The following is a 22,089-nucleotide window of genomic DNA, read 5'->3' as shown; positions in this document are numbered from 1 at the left end:
GACTCACAAGGATTACCTAGTCCAGCTGCCTGACCACTTCAGGGCTGACCAAAAGTTAAAGCATGTTGTTAAGGACATTGTCCAAATGTCTTTTGAACACTAACAGGCTTGGAGTGTTGACCACCTCTCTAGGAAGCCTGTTCCAGCGTTTGACCACACATTCAGTAAAGAAATGGTTCCTAATGTCAAGTCCAAACTTCCTCTGATGCAGCTCTGAACCATTCCCGTGTGTCCTGTCACTGGATACCAGGGAGAAGAGTTGAGCACCTCCCCCTCCACTCGCCTCCTCAGGGACCTGTAGAGAGCAATGAGGCCACCCTGCAGCCTCCTTTTGTCCAAACTAGACAACCCATAGTCCACAGCCACTCCTCATAGGACATTGCTTCCAGCCCTTTCATCAGCTTTGTTGCCCTCCTCTGAACATATTTGAGCATCCTTCTTGCCCTGTGGGGCCCAGAACTGCACACAGTACTCAGGGTGAGGCTGCACCAATGCTAAATACAATGGGACAATCACCTCTGTTGACCAGCTGGTTATACTGTGTTTGATGCACCCTGCGATGTGGTTTTCCCTCTTGGCTGCCAGGGCACACTGCTGACCCATACTGAACCTACTGTCAGCAGGCTTAATGGATATGGATAATGACAGAGAGAAAAGTTTATAGCCAAAAATTTACATTTTTCTTGGGGATTGCTAAAATATACCCAGAATATTAGGGAGTAAATCTTACATCGTTTTCACAAATTTTTAAAAAATACTAGGACGGCTGTAAGTGAAAACTTTTGTAGGGTATGAGTCCAATACCTTGACTCAGAGCAGAGCTCTTCCTTCTATAATCAGTGAGGAAATGCTGTCTTATCTAGGCAAGTTATCTTAGGAAAGCAACATAATGCAAATGTCTGTTGGTTACGCACAGTCGTATTGACTACTGACCTTTGTCAATAAAAAGCCTCAATTCTCACTTACGAATCTAAGTGCCACAAACCTTTTTTAGCTATTTTTGAGGTTACTCATACTTTTAATAAATTTCTGTCCATGTTTGTTTTTTCTTAATGTTATCTTCTAGTACTTGGCATACTGAAATGTGGAATAAGTTAGTATGAGGTGTCTTAATGTCCTACAAACTTCAGTCCAAGAGTGAACTGCTGGAGAAAGGGGAGCTCAGAGTGAAGACTGGGAGTGGACAAAAATTAGGATTAGATTGTCCTTATGGACTAGTGCTGTCTGCACTGTTGCCAATATGGCCTACTCTCTGTGTTTCTAAGGTGTCCCAACAAGGAGATGCTTTACCCAGGTATCACAGTGTCAGAATGGTGATGACACCTGGTTTATTGTACAACAAAACCATGAGATTGTGAAGCATGAGACATCAGCTTGAAGCAAATAGCAAGCCTGCCTCCTCTGTCTTGGCCAATTTCCCAAGGGTTGTGTGGCAAGCCAAGCCTCAAGCTCCCACATGGAGTTCCAGCTTGACTGCTCAGCTTCTTCTTGGAAATGGAGTTGTGTGATCTGAAGGACCTCACAGAACTTGTAGCAGAGTTTGAGAGTTAATAGCCAGTAGCACTGAATGGTGTGATAACAAGGAAGTGGTCTTTCAGAAAGGTCAGGAGGAGAAAAAGAAGAGGAAGTCATGAGGATAGAAAGATAGTGAGGATGAAGGAGTAGTGTATCCTGTCTTGTCCATCCTACAGGATGAGTTGTGCTAATGCAGGACCACCTGATGAACTGTATTTGTGACACCTGCTTAAAACTTTGAGCTGAGATGTCCATAGAGTTTGGCAGCTCTTGGGAGGACAAAGGAAATCCTCATCTCATCCCTACAGTATATTGCTAGTCCACCTCTGTGCTGCTGGAGGGTGGCAGACTGGAGAAGACTCAGAAGGCAGATCAGCTCTAGACCATGCAGCGCATTCCCCTTGCAGTACAGAGAACACGCAATGTCAAATTAATGTCATATTTTCACTTGTGTGCTCTCGTGTTCTTGCATACTGGCCACAGGCAGAAGTAGTGGTTATTGATTATTCAAGAGAGTGGTCGGTGCTCCTGCTTGGGGTAAGAGAGTTGAGCCAGCACATCACAACTGGCAGATTTCTCTAAAGCAAATGTCCTTGCTTCAGCTGGGATAGAGTTAATTTTCTTCTTAGTAGTTAGTACAGTGCTGTGTTTTGGCTCTGATGTGAGAACAATGTTGATAGCACACTGATGGTTTTAGTTGTTGCTGGGTGATGTTTATACTAAATTGAGGACATTTCAGTTCCTTGGGCTCTGCCAGCCAGAGGGCTGGGGAGAGGGGGCACAAGAAATCAGGAGGGGACACAGCCAGGACAGGTGACCCAAACTAGCTAAAGAGATATTCCGTACCATATGACGTCATGCTAAGTATATAAACTGGAGGAAAAATAAGGAAGGGGGGGACATCTGGCATTATGGCATTTGTCTTCCTGAGTAATCGTTAGGTGTGATTGAGCCCGGTTTTCCTGGGGATGGCTGAACACCTGCCTGCCCGTGGGGAGTGGTGAATGAATTCCTTGTTTTGCTTTGCTTGCATGCGCGGCTTTTGCTTTATCAATTAAATTGTTCTTATCTCAGCCCCTGAGTTTTACATTCCGATCCTCCTTCCCATCCCTCTGGGGGTGGGGGGGAGTGAGCAAGCGGCTGCGTGGTGCTTGGTGGCTGGCCAGGGTTAAACCACGACAGCAGGCAGTATAGAAGGCAGGTTTTGAGTGGCTAGCAACCTTGGGCTGAGATGAGTGTGGGTCTAAGTGTCTGACATTTGATGCAGGGGTATTTTCTCACTGGATTAATCAGAGTTTGTTGATTTGACCTTGATGCTGTATCTGAGGATGATTTTACAGGGTGGTAATGGTGCAGCCATTCCATCTTCCACTTCAGACTGTGCTTTGTCTATCAGGATTTTTGTTATAAAACTTTGGTTCAGCTGTAGGTCAGATTTTATGGAGTTACCAAATAGGAAGCGCTTTCAGACTGGTGGGAAGTGTATCTGGAATTGTGCATATGTCTGTCTTAAGTTTCCATTAATAGCTACTCAACATCTAGTGTTCAGAAATTTTTCTTCTACATCAGGGAGTTTGTCTTGAGATACGGAAGTCGGCAATTCAAATCTGTGGCTTAGGTGAGTTCCCTGCCATCTAGATTTGAGACTTTGTCCCTCTTTTTCAGAAAATGTGTAAGTAATTGATGCAACTGAATATAATTGGCAGGCAAGATTCTTGTTCATTGAGAACACTCTCACTGAAAAACAGAGCATGGTGCATCTCCATTGACAGGGACAGATTTTCACATCTGTAGTGCTAAATTAAAAGTACAAAAATACAGCATGGATCCTGGAGTGCAATCAGCCATACTGCTAAATTGTTAGAACAGTCCCTGGCATAGATTTTGAATTCCTGAAGTCTTCCAGAAGATGCATAAGCACACTGTGGGAGATAGGACAGTGTACTAATGTATACTAATATATACTACAGTGTATTGTGTTTTAAAATCTCTTAAGACAACAAGTTTGAGAATGACTGTAAGACTGTTGTAATCATCGGACTTTAAAACCAGCCTTGTCTTCTGTACCCGTTCCGAGTCTAACCTCCCTTTCTTGGACTTTAGCTTCTGAAAGTGAAACATTCTGATGCCTATTTAAAAACAAAATTAGTTTAGAAAGACACTTTGTTTCCTTGGAGAAAAATTAAACAAAAAGTATTTTGGTTAATACAATCCCTATTCTCATGTAGTTCAGTTTAACTGGTGATACTCTTACTCATCTCTTTACGTCTGATACCCATAAAGGGACAAGACTGATACTCAGGGGTTAATTCTTCATCCTTTCCCTTTCGGTGTCATGTTTAGGAGCCTGTTTTTGAATGCAGATCACTCCCAAACTGTTGGGCTCATCCTAAATATGTTAACTAATGCTACAGCTGGCACCTTACTTTGCTAAATCTGACTGCTTCAGTCACAGTGGCCCTGCACTTTGTAAGTTTGAATTTAGCACTTTGTGGGTTCTAAGTACACCATTGTATTTCCTATGCTATCATCTAAATAATTACGCAGTCTGCTCTTATTGCACTTACCATAGCCCTATAGTCTTAATTTTGCTTGCATCTTACCTATTTATGCACAACCCTTATTACTAAGTCATTACCTTTCAACACTAGTAGATATCCGTTGTAAAATGCAGTCCTAAATACGGAATTGTTGCCAGGCACTTGTAGAATTCATGGGAGGATCTGGCAATGTTCCTGCAGTTGCAGGACAATGGATGTAGGGACTATACTTGGATAATGCTGTTCAGTTTTAAGTTAGACTTGATACGATAATGGAGTTTCTTAGAGTGCAATTATAATGTTTTGGAGTACATAATAAAATTACGTGGGAAATGGTAAACCGTTGGAAAAGCAAAGCATAAGGATTTAAATAATCTCTGAGGCTGTTTCAAGAACAGCAGAGGCACTTAGGCAGTGGAAAGATGCGCATGTCAGAAATTAATAGATTAGGTGGGACCTGAAGGCATGTAGACTTCAGAGCAAAACCAGAATGAACTAAAACTAAATCAATACAGCGAGATGTATATTAATTTTCCAGTCTCCCTTATTACTTATTAAACACAGTTTAAGGAAACAAAATAATTTCATTAAGCAGAGAGGATTGGGATAACTAACTTTAACTCTTTGAGGATAACTTTTATAGTGGTAATAATAAATCCACTACAGGCAAAACATTTTAACTTTGAACTTTATCAATGCAATCATTATTTTGCCACTAAAGAGAAGGCCAGAAAAATCAAATGTTTATTTATGAGGCATTTATTGTGGAAAGAGAAATCAATCATAAGCATGAATTGTAAATAAAAACATCTGTGATTAATGGAAATAACAGGAAAAAAAAAACCAAAAATACAGATTTTCTAAAGCACTGAATTATATACACTGTTAATGTTTGCTAAGTAACAGACAATCTGAGTGAGGCTTACAAGGTCTTCAATATGTACAAAAAACTAAGAGTGTTATAACAAAGACCCTCTTTCATTGGTTTTAGCAGCAGCTGATCCCTGCCAAGCTTTGTAGGATTAGTGGCAGACAGTGACGAACTTCAATAGAAATGTACAGACTTGTGGATGCCATAAAGTTCAGTCCTTTTACATCAGCTTTATTTGTGTTTGAGCAGAGTTGCACTAACTCTCTTAAGGCATCTGCAGTCTTCCCTTTGGTGTCACCATCTAATGACAAAGAAGTAAGGAAAAGTGGTAATAGGTACACTGTTCTCAGTGGCTAAAAGAATTTATCATCAATACCCAGAGGAAAAACAAAAAAACGACCCATCGTTAAAGTCTAGATAGGAAGAAAAAGGGACATAATCATGATGTGCCTTAAAATAGCAAAAAAAGAGACTGTTGCCTCAAAAAATTGTTTAAATAGTCCATCAAGAAAATACTGACACTTATAATCCAAGGAGATGTAATACCCTGTGCTGTAAGTAATGAACTTTTCATGCCTTGGCACAAAAGACTATAAGCATATTGTCAATGAAGAGAAACAAATTGCATAGCAGCATGTTGCTTGGTGTCAGTAGCTAGTAAGTTTATCTGATTAAAAGTAATAGTTTAAAAAAATCCTTCATTTATATTAACATTTATAATATCATATGAAGGAAATAATAAAAAAAAAACAGACAACTGACTTACCGTTAAGAACTCAAATGCAGTAGTGCTTGTATGCAGCGCAGTTCCTTACTATGACATGCGTAAGGAGAAGGCAGCCCCTTAATTCCTCTGCATTAACATCCCAAGTAGCAGTACATGAAGAAAGTCAGGCTCTACAGAACTAAACTGTCCCTATTGATCAGAGTAAGCTGCGCATGAGAATTTGCCCCATAATTGCCATGTGCATGAATGGCATGTCATGGGAACTATCTTCACCAGATTCAGAGCTGATGCAATCCACTCCATCCTGTAGTTTCTGAACACCTCTGAAATGAGGCTACTCTGGTGCAAACTGCAAACAACCTAATTTGACATTTATAGCTTTTTACAACCTATTTTTGTTGTGTAAGAGAACAATAAATTCTGCAAAAACTTCCAGTGAATTCCAGTATATGCTTCAAAGTATATATGCCATTTTGAAAGCAGCTCAGACTTTTTCTGAAGTGTTTTTTAAGTGTTGGGAAACTTGTTGAGCAAATACTACATTGTTTCATCTCTAACCAAGGGAAAATAATTGGTGCAGTATTTTGAAAGTGATATATGAGAGTCAATCAAGAGGTTTAATATAACATTCCAAGGAAGTCACATGATTTCCATTCACATATTTTCATTATCTTTATACTAACAGACAACACACCCCTTTATTTCCAAAGCTATTGTCTCATGATAACTCTCAGAAGAGAGCCATTACAGTGCACAGTTGTTTTTGGCCGAAGGTAGAGGTGACTCACTCTATAATACCTATCTTTTTTTGGGGGAAAAAAAAATTGGAGGAGATTCTTTAATGCAGGATGTCTGATTATTTTATCAGAGTGGTCTGCAGTCCCTGTGGCTTGAGTGGCTCTGTTTTTACATTTCCACATGTACAACTGCAAAATCAGAACAGGGTAGGTACAGTCCACCAATGAAAATTCTTCATTTCCTGCATCAAAATTCAAGTATAATATATACACCAATATATAAATACTTCATCAAAACAACAGTCTAGATATTGACACCTCCTTTTAAAAAAATGGAGGGATACCACTTCCCCCAAGTAGGAAAAGGATAAACATAGCTGCAAACAGTTTTTCAGCTTCTATAAATGTACTTAAAAAAATGGGAAATGAAAATAAAAATACTTAGCCCATATTTATAAACCAGTTATACAGGACCATTTATGGAAACCAGAAAGTGGAGTTAACTTTCACATACATATATAATGAAATTTAAAGTGCGTGTATGTTAAATATGTATCATACTGATGGATTCTTTATAAATGCATAAGAGAGAGATTTATTATTTATATTGCTCCAAGACTGTACTATGTTCTTTTCAGTAAAAAGCAGGATGATGTGTTTCCTTCCTCAAATAATATAAAACTCCACTTGAGAAAATAGACTAGATTCTGTACCTTTAAATTTGAAACAAGCTATTTTATGGGGATGAGATGGTGTGCAAAATGAAATGTAGCCATAATTGTTAAGGTTTGTGACACACTGGGTATGGCTCAAGCTGTTATATCTATTCCTATATGCATTCAATTAAAGAGCTCCTCTTCAGTGATGTATTCTAGCACACTCCTGGGAACCAATCCAATGTTTTTAGCTATCTGTTTTACATGAAACCAATTATTGTAATATCTCTAATGTCTAAGTGGTATTGTCGTGAGTGCCATTTTCAGTGTGGTCCAAAGTATTTATTTCTATGAGATTATCTATGTACTCTTCAAATTTATTATGCTTTCAAAAATATCCGTAGAGTCACATTAGCATTTTCGTATCCCACAGCCAAATGTTCAAGCAAAATTTAATATGAGATGAATAATCAGCTGACTAAATTCAGTGCTTTCCACTTCTATTTACGTAAAATGACCTCTTGCTGGTGCTTAACCTCTCTATATCCTCGTTCTAAGTTCCCTGTGACAGCCTCTGTTACAATCCTGTGTTTCTCCCTGGTGCTGTATGATGCTAGCTCAGCTCTGCTGTAGACTACAACCACTACCTGGAAAACTCTGGGAATGACAATGAAAGCAATGTTATAGGTGTTTGCAGAAGAAGGGTTCTGTCTCATGTTACCACAAATTACTGTTATTTTACAGCAATAATAAAACATACCCACAAGCACTGAGGTCTCAGTTGTGCCACTGTTGGACCATGTGTCTGAGCTAGTGCAGTTCTCCTTTATACAATTCTGCATTTCCAGAAGTAGTCCAAAAGAGTGTTTAGACTTTGTGCATTAACATAATGCTTGTTTGTTGTAAAACAGTATGTCATTTTCATAAATTATTATCAGCAGGTTCTGACTTCTTATTTGCATGAAAAGTGCTGTTTTTGTGGAAAACTCCAACAACTGTGAGGTAGCTAAACATCATTATCATTTCTGTTGCCATTGTCAACGTTTGTTACTGATAGCTCACTTTTACTACTCGACATTGTATAACAGGTTCTGTATAAGCTCTTCAGTGACCTAGTATAGCAGTCCTTTATTGACATCATTTTGTAACAAAACTTGCATTTATGCCAAGAAGTTATACAGCCTATCACCAGAACAAGTGGAGAACTTTGATTTGGTAATGCCTTGAACTCACTTTATTAAAGGAAAATAACTAAAATGTAATAGAGTGGCAAAACACAGTACTTGCATCTGAAGCACAGGAATGGGAGGTATGCAGTGGTTCAGTGGCAAGGTACAATGGGGTGACCTGTTTTTTCATTTGAGTGAATTGACTGTATGTCTTACAAGGAACTTACCGACAAAGGTTTAAAGAAATGCTGTATGTTAGTTTAAAGAAATGCTGTATGTTAGGGTCTGTCTTGTTAACGAGGTCTCAGGATTATTTAAAGCTTTTCAGATTAGACATGTACATACAGCAAAGTGTGTTGTTTCAAAGGAAGAAAATGTACTTACTGGTATGGCTATGGGAAGGCAGTAGCAAGACTGCATCAATGAGTGGACACGTGCATGAGTAGCATATTAAAGGCGGACTATAGCAAGACTGGCTGGAAGCTCATCTTCCAAGCTGCTCTTGTCACCTTCTAGTCGAGACATTGCATGCCACAGTCAATTTAGTGTAAAATCTCTCAATGCACTTCTGTTTTCAGTCTGAGAAAAGGAAAGAACAATTCTACCCAATGAATACTAAGAAATCTTCTGTCTTGTGAATGAGCAGGACACATATTTTTTTAAGATCTCAAAAATCCTGAGATCTTATCTGTTCTTTCTGAGTTTTCTGTTGGAAAAACATGCAGTTAACCTTTCTTCCACTAGGACTGGAAGTCTATTGAGTCCACAAACTGGAAATCAGGCTTGAGCAGAATCAGACTTACTGACTCGGTATCAATGGGAAATACACTTCTGTTGGCTCCTGTCGTATGCTTATCAAAAATGCTATTACATTAAGAGTGTTTTGATTCTATATATAATGTGTAATATAAATAAATTCTTTGACTTTCACTTCATGCAGGATTGTGTATGCTACATAGCTGAACTGTAGCTGTGTTTGCTTTCATTTTCCTAACTTCTGTGAGTTACATTCTTAATCGCTAGCCTCCACTAACAACTTCTTGAATTAAGCAGTCTGTTGGTGATGGTGATTTTCAGCTAAAACGGTAATAAACATGCATTGGAATAAACATCATACAGTGGTAGATTTTAACAGAAAGGAAATGACTATTTACTGAGTGTTGCTGAGGGGGCTAAAATAGTATAAATATACAGAAGAGAAGACAAAGACCAAGGGAAGTACAGCCTACAAAGCTCATTTAAGCATATTTGAAACCTCTGCAAAATTCAGATGAAAAATGAAAGGATTACTTTATGACTTTCTTCTCTACTTCTCCTGAAGTCCTATACTGCAGTAAAAAATCAGGGTTTATCATCACATTCAGCAAGGGCAAGTATGTTGTTATGTATTGAGCATTATAAGAGTCCTAATTTAAGATTAACTCTTAAGAAGTTACTAAACATTCTAATGGAAAAAAAGCAGCTGAAACAACAGCAGGCTCCACCCAAAAGAAAGCATATATCAACAGAGGAATTTACGGGCATTGCTTTGTTCTTTTTCACTTGTCTTTACAAAAGGAGGCAGAAACATTGCTCAGATAAATAAATATGGAATAGGGCACACCCACAGAAGACTGGTACTGTGATCTGAGAAAAAAGCTGAGAAAAAAAAAAAGATTTTTAATTGCGTTTTGGATGGGACAAATTTGAGGATAGGAGCTGTAGAATTATGTACCATTATTTTGATTTTTCTTATATTTAGAGACAGAGAACCTAATTGTAAATAAAGCAATGAAATACCGTAATTGCCCTAACATCAGCTTCCCCTTCTCCCTAGAATGATCCACCTAGAACCCAGAAAACTGGATAACTTTTTGGATCAAAAGGCAGTAAGAGTGTGTGTTTGGAAGCAGGGGACGGGAAATTTTAATAGCATCCAGAATAGAACTGCAGCATGCCAGGAAGTCTGTTCTCCCAGGATTCATTTTACCATCACAAAATCTGGAATCAGATGATCATAACTTGTATTCTACATTGTCATTCAGCCCTGGAGTGTAAGCAACAGCAAAGCACTAAACAACATTTTAGTCTGTTCATTTGGAGGCAACCCAGACTACATCCAGGCTTCCTCCTCCTTTTAGCAGTGTGAACACACCCAGACAGCTGAAACGAAACAAGCAGTGAGATTCAGGTAGACAAGTGCACCAGTAAAAGGACCAGTTACCTGCTAAAGGATGAGCAAAAGGAGGAGAAGCTTAGCAAAATGAACATTTCCATAGAGGGATTTGAATGAGGAATCAGGGGTTGTTGAAGCAGTTCCTATGCTGATCTTCTGCTTCATTGTTATCATTACCTTGCATAGCCAAATCAGATTGTGCAGGTAGTTCAGTAAAACGGGGTTTTTGACAGAATAACTACTGGAACCATTCTGATGCTGCCTTAAAAGACAGGAGGTGGTTCCAGAAGCATTTCTCCAGAGCGTACTTGTTAGTGCAACACCCTGAAGGACTTAAGAATAGCTGGATGAAGAACTCCATGTGGTTTAAGAGTATTAAACCCACAGAATAGTGCACAAATGGATGGCAACATATTCTATTTGTACAAATACAAGTTGTAAAATACTTCTGGGTTTGGTAAATATTAGTGATTTTTTATTTTAGTAACATTAATTAAAACAAAGACAATTGAAAGAGCAATCAAAAAATAACTAGAAGACTGAAGGGGAACTGGCATCGGTAGTATGGCTTGCAGAGTTGTCTGGGCCTCTGACTTCTGAGCAAGAATCCCTTCAGTGTAATAAGAGGGGACCCTGATTACAGCAATATTCTTAACTAAATCCCTGTAATCCTCTTCCATATCTAATGAATCTCTTTACTGTTTTGTCTGCTCTAGGATGCAAATGCAACGATGTGTATTATTTATAAAATCATAAAAATTTAGGCAGAGGTGGCACAGCTCACCAATTCATCCCAAGATTGTACCACCACATTCCCCATGGGTCCTTGTCTGAGCAGCTCCTAAAGACTTAGACTGAGTTTAATTACTGCAGACAGTTTATTCCAGTGCTCTGCTTCTCACCATCAGAAAGTTTTGAAGACTGTTATGAGACTTTCCTTTGTCTTTCCTCCACAGAATAAATAGCCCTTATTCTCCTAATCTTTCTTTATGTTTCTAAACCTCCAGTTGCTCTTATTGCTTCCTTATGGATTCTATCCAGGTGATCATGTCTTATGTGGTTTTGTTGAAGTGAGAGCAGATAACGGAGAGTTGGTGCTAGTGGCGAAGAGACCGCTGCATCGTCTGCCACATTCTGCATATATGCAGCTTCCTCCACCACAGCGGCCTCAGCGTTTGTGCTCTAAGTATGGCAGTTGATATACTTTCCCAGAAGACCAAGATTCCTTCTAGTGCTGGAAAATACCTTTTACTGAGCAACAGCAGATTGTAAGGGTCACTAGATGGGATGGATGCAGCAAGACACATGATGCAACATGCTGAGTGTGGGGTTTAAACCATTGCAGTTGCCCGTACACACTCTGTCTTTCAGAACTGCATTTCTCCTTGCGTAGGTCAGCCCTTTGTTACATTTTAACATATTCTGTTACATTTAAACAGATTTGGGTTGCATTTGCGCTTTTCTTTTGCCAAGCAGAAAAGTTGCTATAATAATTTTGGGGGCTATTAAGACAGTGTTGGGAATAATCAATGAAATAACAGCCTCTGGGATATAGGCTGTGCCAGCCCTGTGCCTGGGCTGGCATAGGTTGGGGGGTCTAGAATGCAAAGCAGGGCAAGCACCATTAAAAAAAGACTGGGAGCAAGATTCGCAGAAAACAAATGTTTGTTGCTTTCACTCCAGCATATGTGTAATTTCACAGCACAGCAAGCAGCAGTCAGGGATTTTGCATAAAATAGCCGGTCAGGGCATTCTGCACCATTTGCCCCTCCCATTTATCCCGGGTGAGTGAACAAGCTGTGGCAGGCACAGGTGGTGACCGTGGCTCCATTTAGGCTTCTCGCTCTCTGCCTTGTGCCATCTGCTTCTCTTTGCTCCTGCAAATACCATGCAGGAGACAGCAGAGAAGCAGAATCCTGTTAAGGTTAGTCTGAGATCTAACTCTCTTCCTTTTAAGGACTGTTCCTCTGGCCTTCAGGTGATCAAGCACATTTTCTACAGCCAATCGCCCCATATCTGGAGGTCGTCTCATAGCTATGAGACATCTCTTTTCTCATAGGACAAGATGGTTTTGGAGTGGGAGTCCCTTTGTCTTCATGGCTAGAGTGAATTCTTCACAGAGAAGTCTTAGTTGAGTCCTCTCTCTTTTTACAGTGACATGGTGCCTGAAGCTGATCACATCTGGGCTGCTGTGGTCCTGCTGTCCCCCTCAACCCCAGATATACGTTCTTATCCCTTGTGTTGCACAAGCTCATGTAATTATGTGGTGAGCTGGCTCTGGGAGCTGCTCTGGCTGAGAAGTAATCACTTTCTTGGTGGAGCCAGCTGTCAGACCCCTGAACTGTGTCCCTGTGTGGTGGTGTTAGAAGCAGTGCTAGCAAAAACAAAGGGATGGGAATGTAGTTGGGAAGTCCTGCAGGTGGCAGGACTACAGCAGCCCAGATTTAGTGCCATTGACTGCCATGCGATTGCGCTGGCCCTTTCTGCATGTACTTACCTTGATGTATGTGATGTAATTTGTATGAGTCTGTGCCTCTTCACACAGCTCTCTGACTACTTCCAGGTAGCCTGCTGCTGCTGCTTCTGTTGCTGCTTGGGATAGAGGTGAAAGTGGTGTGTTGCTCATGCAGTAGTAGGTTACAGATGGTGATGTTAAACATTATATCTGCTATTGAGCTAGGTGGTAATGGTAAGGTGATTAAGCAGTATTATGGAAACATAGCCTAAGTGTACAGCTTTGCATCACTTCCTCTGAATTCCTTCTCATATCTTCTTCTGAATATTTTTCCAATATGTCAAAGTTACTTTGAATTCTAATCCTGTCAGCCAGTATCCTTTCAGTCCCCTGCAGTTTCATGCTGTCTGCAGATTTAACAGAAGTGTTCTTTAGTCTGTCATTCAGGTTGCAAATGAAACTTTGAATGAAACTGGACCTGGGCCAGATTCCTATACCCCCAAGCTTGATAGAAAAATGTCACTTGATCGATCCCTCTATTTTAACAGTGGTCCATTAATAATTACTCTTAGCATGTTGGTATCCAGTTAGGTTTGTACCTACCTTCCGTTAATTTCAACTAAATGTCTTCTAAAATTAATCTGTCCCAACTGTGTCCCATCTTCACTATGTTAATGTGTTCTCATATACGAAGATGATGGGCATTTTCAGGGACAGTTTAATTGACATTTGAAGGCAGCTTATTTCTACACTTAAGGCCACTTGAATGCGTAGTATCGATTCCTCCCACAATGGTGGGAAATTAGTGTGGTGATTTCACAACAGAATGACAATAAATAAATCACTCGTTTCTGGACTGTATGTTCTGTTAACATTTGCAGAGTCTGGAAGTCAGCATCTTCCCCTACCCTTTCTTTCATGCCTGTGAATGAAAACAATCTGCTGACTTTTTTCACAGAAAAGCAAAAAAAGCAAAGCCTCATTAGTGGTGACTGTTCTCCATAGTTTTGCAACCAGCAAGGCAATTTGTGCTTTTCTTCGTGGAAGTGGGACATGTATGTGGTGTGCCCGTGGCAGTAAAGCTCATGCATTGTTTAAAACAATAGCTCTTTGCACACATCAATAAGCAGTTGGGGCTGCAAACTCAGCTGCTCCCAAAGTATGCCTTTATATCTACATGCTATAATATTGCATCTTCAGTGTTGTTTTTTAAAATACTATGTTTGTTCTTTTATTTCACTGTTTTACAGTTCCCTACTTGCTGCACGTGATTGTAGCTAAAGTGAAGGAGATGGAAGGTAATCCCTGCCTCATGGGTAGTCTCTGTTTAGCCATTCCTTTCAGTTGTAAACTGAAAGCCAAGGGAAAAGATGCATGGCGGTGGAACTCTAGTAGTAATGTCAATTAATAATAGCTAAAAAGAAAATAAAAAGACCACTCAGTCTTTCCTTCCACAATTTTCAGCAGAAAACTTAAGACCAATACAATTCAATTTCATACGTGAACTAGTTGCCACCTCCATTTTTGCCCAGAGGCCAGTGTTTGCAGTCTGGCAGCAATAGGTTGTGTCTAGAGGCAGCTTTGAGTTTGCTTATTGAAAAGGTATTACTTGAAGTGTGCACGTCTGCTGCCAACCTTGAAGACATGAAATCTTCTTTACACATAAGCAGACAATCATCTAACAGAGTATAAAATACTTAATTAGCTTGCCACAGTTGCTTTAAGGTGAGTGAGGAAATGTCTTCTGCCTCTGGATAGCATTTGTATGATGATACAAGTGCGCTGTGGAGGTGGTAGTCAGCTCAGAGATGTTGTTTTCTCTCTTATACAAGAGAGAAATTGTAGAAATCACCAGTTTCTTTTCCATTCTAACTGAATCATTTTGCTGGTTATGATAAAGAAGTCTCTGTAGTAACTTGGATAGAATTAGGTCACGGCAGTATGCAGTCAGTCTCTGAGTCCGCCAGATATTTCAGTTTTGACCTTTACTGTCCAGAGTACTGGAGTTAATTATGACCGGAGTACTTAGCATTTTTAGTCTTCACAGAAACCTCTTAGCCAAAGTACTTACTAATGATAACATAGTGTCTACTGGTAGCTTCTTGTATATTTTTTTTAAGACTGTGTGGCATCTACCACTGTTGTAGCAGACCATGATAACGATCTTCAAAATTGCATTACATTTAGTTGTTACATCTGGAAATCACTTAGCACAATGATATGGTGTCTGTACGGTATAGCAGACATGAATTCTCTTTGCATTGCACCTTGCTAGGTAATACATATTGCTATATATTCAAGGTAAATATGATACCGCTCTGATAGTCACTATTTTACATTAACTTTCTGGAATATAAATTAATCCCTGATTTGGGGCAGTAACAAAAACATCTCCAGGCAGAAAGACATTGAGTCTGTATCTTCCTCTATGGCTGGCAGAAAATCTGTCGTGTGTGGTACTGCATGTCTAATTGTGACAGCACTTTTGGAAACTGCCAGAGAACTTCCAGAAAGATGTTGATCCTGTCCCACTACTTGGAAGCAGTAGGAAAAAAATACCAGGAAAGGCAGGAAAGCCCTGGTCGCCCACAGAAGGTTGCTATCTTGAAATAGAGAAACTTAATCTGACAGCACCAAATAGGAACAGATTTTTCAGAAAAAGGTTCAAAGTCTCTTTCAAGGGGGTTTCTGCTGGAGAAGCATCAGGTTAATGTCACCTTCAAGCAGGAAAAAAATCACAGTAACAATAAGAGCTGTGTGGGAGGTCCTTTACAATATGCCTTGATTAAAGAAAGATGACTGTGTGTTTAAGTCTAATTATACTGTCTGAAAGAAGAAATAAAATGTTTAAGAAAAATGTATGTCTAAACTCAGTGAAATCCACCATAGTCTAATAGCTTTAATGCCAAGATATCTGCCCACAGTCTAATCAGAGAGATGTTTTGTGAAGCAAACAGCTTCTGACACTACTATGGCAGTGTCAGCCAACTCTTGCTTGAATAAAGCTACCAATAAAGCTACATAGCATGTAATCTAAGAATTTTATAAGCTGCTGATTTCACAGCTATGGAGATATTTCTCCTTAAAGCAAAGGAAATAGGAATATTAGTAACAGCTATTGTAGGTTACCACCCTCCAGACTTTTTATGAATGAGATCTAACATTTCAAGCTTTAAGCACTCATTAATTTTATTTAGCTCCCAGGAACTACAGTACCCATGTTATTAAAAACCCTTTGAAGCATCTCAGCAATTTTCCTTATGAAATACAGCTAGTTAATTCTGGTACAAATAACTAATACTCCTTTTTTACTTAAGGATTTACCCTTCTTTATCAGTTCAGATAAAAATCTGATTGACCCAAAGCATCACAATAAAGCAATGATGCATCCCAGATGAAAAGACGAAGTGTAGAGAAGGACTCCTGTAAGGGGGGGTTAATTTTCACAGTTGTAGTTCCTGCCCCAAACCAATTCTTGTCCTTTTTGTTTAAACATTGAAAGCATTCTTGGTTTTTAAAAATATTTTTTTCCCTTAATGTTCATGCCTTAAGACAATAAATCTACAAATTATGTCAAGGTAACAAACATACTTTAGCTACAAGTTTCCAAGAATATATTATAAAGAGCTGTCTGCACAAATGTTGTTTTAACACCTCTTCCTCATAGACATCCTGGATAGTCCTGTCATATTTATTGTCAACAAATATTTGCAACAACTTGCAAAAAAGATCTGGCATTTCTCCACAGCCTAAATTCAATGCAACTCAAGATATAAACACCACTGGCTTAAGACTTTGCAGTATATTAGAGACAGCAACTAGGTTTTCAGCATTTGTTTTTATATGGTTCCCTACAGAGACTGAAGAGACTAATTTCTTTCCCCAAGCACAGGAATAACAGATGGTGTCAGTCAGGTAGACCTGCCAGGGTGCATATGAACAGACAATCAGGAGATGAGAAGATTTGCTTTGGAAATACTATAGAGAACAACAGGCAAAACAACCCTTTTCATAACTGCTTGGGCAAGAAACTTTTCCTTCCTTCTCATCCTTCTTCCCTGGAGCCCAGGACAGCAGTAGGGGGATTGTCTCAGATGTATTCAGATGCAGCTTGCAATTTAAAAAGGGAGGTTGGAGCAGGGACCAGACTGAAGGCCCTGCAAGAGGGGCTTGAATTCTGAACTGTTAAGCAAAAGGGACTCTCACAAACTATGTCAACTTTGCTTTCCCGTTTAAAGGCTTGTGATGGATGGACAGTCAGAAGAGCAGCCATAAAGCCCTTCTGTCTCTAAAAACTAAGAATATGTTCAAGTGCTGGCTTGAGAAAACACTTTTCTGTGTTGCAGCAAGCTTCTTGCAATTGTAGAGTTCATGGCAGTTTTGTGTCCAAGTGGGATTTGTGGTCCCCCAAAGATGTCCCTGTGCAAGCTCTGGGTCAGTGAGAAGCTGCTCATGAAGCCAGTCACTATTTTCCAGGACAGCTTGGCTATGGTACAAAGTGGTGGCTCAGGGTCTCATGCTGAGAAAGAACAGTTCTGGAAAACATGTAAAGAAGGTGGAATAATCAACTGGCACTGAGGCAGCATCCTACAGCACTTGAGGTTTTCTCACATTTACATTTAATTCTTCAGAGAATTCCTGACAGAAGAGGTGACATGAAACACCATGTATTTTCCAAGGCATCAGTTCATAGAACACCATAAAAAATTAGAATATGCAAATCATAGGTATAGCTTTTCTTATGATGAAAGGTTTGATTTATCTCCATTCATAGAGCGTTTTGAGTGAAAGCATGAGGCTGCTTAACCTAGTTTGGCAAAGCCCTTTCAACTTCTGGTGATAGCTCTGCCCATTTCATACCTGCATGACCCATTCTTGATTGACAAAAAGGGTGTGATTTCTCATCATGGTGGCTCAAGCTGAGGCATATCTATTTGTGCAGGTGTAGCCTACAGTGATACATAGTGCCTGATTAGAGCCCAGCGTGGTGACTGCATGGTGATGGTGTTTGAAACAGATTGCTCTGTTTCGATACCCTCTCTCTAAAATGGAGTAGTCAGGTTAAAAAAAAAAAGTGGAAAATATATTGTAAAAAAGTATTCAAGTGAATGTTGATTTGTTCTTCCTCCTTAAAAGGTTAATATGTTAAGGAAGGACATATTTCACTTCTATGTATAACTTTTATATTTATGATAATAATTCAAATATTTTAGATTTTCTTACTTTAGAAAAAAATGGTACTTTCTGTCCTGATTTAGGACAAAATATTTAAAAAGTCTCGCTTTTTTTCTTTCTAACCAGCTCTAATTATTTATGACATTATCAGCATCTACATGTGGGCAAAGCTGCTTTATTTTCAAGCAATTTTGTCAGCTCTTTGAGGAAACTGCTGAGTGAGCGAGGAGGGCATAAGAGATATATATTTATAGAGCTCAGTTTCAAGTCATCTTGTGCCTGTGACAGCCACGCACAAGACAGCCTGGACCTGAAATGCTTACACAGGACATCTGGTTTGTTTTGCATCTGGAGCACTATATTCTGACACTTGAGATCATAGGATATTGAAAACACAGTTTGCTGAATATGGTTCCCCATGACCCACATGACAGTGGTCCTCTTCACGCAGCTACTGGCCTTGAAATTCTTACCTCCTCCTAAAATTCTGTTCCCTCAAAAAAGAGCACGGGTACTTAGTCTCTGTTTGATAGCCTGAGTGACTGCCAGGACTCCTGGAAAACTGGGAGCTTGAGCAAGAGAGTCAGGTAATAAGTAGCCTTTGTGGTGGATCCATCACAGGAGTTTGTCAAATAGTGTTTGCTGCAGGAATTTCAGAGCTACTTAGAATCATAGAATCATTTAGGTTGGAAAAGACCTTTTTGATCATCAAGTCCAACTGTCAACTCAGCACTGCCAAGTCCATCACTAAACGGTGTCCCTAAGCACCGCATCTACACATTTCTTAAGCACTTCCAGGGGTGATGATTCCACCACCTCCCTGGGCAGCCTCACCCAATGCTTGACCACCCTCTCAGTGAAGAAATTCTTCCTAATACCCAAATCATTCTAAACTTAGATTGAGATTAACCAAGACCACGGACTATCTTGGCTTTACACTGGCTGGCTGCTGTTCTTGCTGGATGCTGCAGGAAGGATGTAGCTCTTTCCATACTGCTGCTCTAAAGCCCCTTGCAACTCTTCCCAGAGACCACAGTATCCTGTTTGTTATTACAGTAAATTATATTCTAGAGTAGACAGCCCTTTCTGAGCAGAAACATTTCTTCCATTCACAGCTGTTCCTCTCCTCCTTGGAGGTTTAGTCTGTTCCAGCTTACCCAGAAAATTTACTCAAACTACCGAGCCAGAAAAAAACCCATAAAAAACCCCAGACCAAAAAAACTGCAAAACTCCTCAGGGAAGCAAACTATGTTATTCGTCTCACTTCTGAAAATCACCCAATGTTTTGGTATCAAGTGGTGGTGTGCAGGAAGCAGGAGCTGAGGACCTTTCGGGAAGTTGCATGCATGCCTGGTCTCTGCTTCCATTGCTTCCTGAGGACTCCGGCACTCGTGGAGCCACAAAGAACCTTGAAAACCCCTGATACTTCAGGGTGTATACTAAAATTCTAGTTTCTGAGGAATACAAAGATAATTTTTTTAGACCTTACCTTTTAATGCCATGATGATTTATAGCTCAGCCTGTAGTATTAGTCACAGTATTTTGGAGTTTATTTCAGTAACTGTTAAGGCTTCTGCTTTCAGATCTGAAGTGTGGCTGAAAACCACACTAATGTAAAGACTGGTTTTAGCAATGGGTAGGAAGAGCAGGGATTACCCAGGCTACTGGAAAAACTTACTCCATCCTGCAGTCAAATTCCTTATGCAGTCAAAGGGGAAAGCAGGGGCTTTTAGGGAGTATAAATTAGCCTGGCAACAATAACTTTAATTATGGTACAGCCACGAGAAAATTCTAACTTCACTTCATCCTTCCTCTCCAAAAGTCAATTCAGCTCTCTTCTGAGAGACACATACTAAAGATTTTAAAAAACAAATCTGTGTCCCATTTCCTGCGTGGGACTTCAATCTTGTCAAAAATATTCATTGCACTCAAAGGTTATTTCTGTCTTGTTTTGATGCTACAGATTTGAAGAATGAGATCATTTCTGTTGGATGCCCAGCTGTTTAAGAATGTGCATCTCTTTTTAAGAAGTGCAAGAGAAAAACACAGTGTCCTTGCCAGAAAAACAATTAGATAATAAGATTGCATTTTATTTAACTGGGAAAAAAGAATCAGACAAAATGTGATGTGTGGATGAATCAGCATGATCAAGAATGCCTGTGACCCAAAAAATGTTTAATCTTGAAATGACTGCCATACTGTCTGTGGAATTACCTCTTGCACTGTTTTCCATCTTCACTGTATAATACTCCAAACATGCTACATTTCCATGCTGTGCTAATTCTGCTGATTTTATCACAAGTCTCAGGACCATTGTTTATCTTCTGAAGGCCCATTCTAGAACCTATAGAGGAGGAATCTTGGGTATCATTTTAGTTAAACGTTAGTTTCTGATCACTTTGGCTACAGGAAAAGTTTATAAAGATAGTGAAAATCAGCCTAGAGTTTCTACAGTGTTTCTCTGCTGCTCATCTCTTGATTAGGTTCAACAAGGCTCAGTGCCGGGTCCTGCCCTTGCGTCACAACAACCCCAGGCAGCGCTACAGGCTGGGGCAGAGCGGCTGGAAAGTGCCTGGTGGGAAAGGGCCTGGGGGTGCTGGGTGATGGCCGGCTGAACGTGAGCCAGCGGTGTGCCCGGGTGGCCAGGGGGGCCAGCAGCACCCTGGCTTGTGTCAGACACAGTGTGGCCAGCAGGACCAGGGCAGTGACCGTCCCCCTGTACTGGGCACCGGTGAGGCCGCACCTGGAATCCTGTGTTCAGCTTCGGGCCCCTCACTGCCAGGGGGACTTGGAGGGGCTGGAGCGTGTCCAGAGACGGGCAGCGGGGCTGGGGAAGGGTCTGGAGCACAAGTCTGATGAGGAGCGGCTGAGGGGCTGGGGTGTTTAGCCTGGAGAGGAGGAGGCTCAGGGGGGACCTTATCGCTCTCTACAGCTGCCTGAGAGGAGGCCGTGGGCAGGTGGGGGTCGGTCACTTCTCCCAGATAACTGGTGACAGGACAAGAGGGAATGGCCTGAAGTTGTGGCAGGGGAGGTTTAGATCGGATATGAGGAAAAATTTCTTCACCAAATGGGTGGTCAAGCATTGGATGAGGCTGCCCAGGGGGGTGGTGGAATCACCATCCCTGGAGGTGTTAAAAACCCACATAGATGTGATGCTTAGGGACATGGTTTAGTGGTGGACTTGGCAGTGCTGGGTTAATGGTTGGACTTGATGATCTCAAAGGTCTTTTCCAACCTAAATGATTCTATGATTCTATGATTATTTTTTTTAAAGCTGGGGATTAGCAGAAGAGCTTATCTGTTTTAGATCCTTACACAGTGGAAAACACCATTGGAAGTTAAGTAGGAGTTGCAACATGCAGAAAGATTATTATTCCAAATTTTATACTGGGGGAAAGTGAAAGAGAAATTCTATGTGGTTTGCTCAGCGGTTAACATACAGTCACTGTCTTGCTGTTGCTAGACATTTTGGATGGAATACAATATGGTCACTATGTTTCCAGAGAAATTATCTCTTCCTCCCTTTACCATTCCTTTTTAGATCATTTCTTATTTAACCATTTTTTATGGGCTTTGAATTTAAGGGACCGTTATCAGAGTTTGAGATACAAGAATTATAGTAATTTTAACAAATACCAGTGTGTTTATTGATTTATTACGACGTTTGCAGCACAGAGTGTTTAATTATGGCAGAAGGCACTTTTCTTTTACATGGAGTTGTTCAATTACAAATTCTGTGGTGTCTCTAGAAATGGAAAGAATGACTGAACTTAAAGCAAAAGACAGACACTGCTAATGCTATGCTGGGATGCAGTCAGAAGCAGAGTTCATGGGAAAGCGAAGTGCTCACACAAATACAATCATCATATCATCAATTAATTATTATTCAAAATGTTTTCCACCAAACTCTTAATGCTGATAAATGAAAACAAATTCTGAATCCATCTATGCTTGTATGCCCTTACCCTTCTGAAGGGATATGCAGCTTTATTACAACTGCTGAAGACAGAGAGAGAGACAAATCTTACATTTGATCTGCTTTGTTGATTCTTGATAATATGCTACAGTGCCAAACAGTTTTACAAGGAT

At 40.1% G+C, this 22,089-nt stretch overlaps 1 protein-coding gene across 1 annotated transcript in view; it reads left to right on the top strand.

The window, feature by feature from the left end:
- MBOAT2 (membrane bound glycerophospholipid O-acyltransferase 2) overlaps positions 1 to 22,089 on the top strand; it is a 184,674-nt gene that overhangs the window by 18,711 nt on the left and 143,874 nt on the right. The window lies entirely within an intron of this gene.

Source organism: Falco punctatus (genome assembly GCF_963210335.1).
Source record: "Falco punctatus genome assembly, chromosome: 5".
Taxonomy (NCBI): Eukaryota; Metazoa; Chordata; class Aves; order Falconiformes; family Falconidae; genus Falco; species Falco punctatus.
The sequence above is the reverse complement of the archived record's forward strand: the minus strand, read 5'-3'. Positions and strand labels throughout refer to the sequence as shown.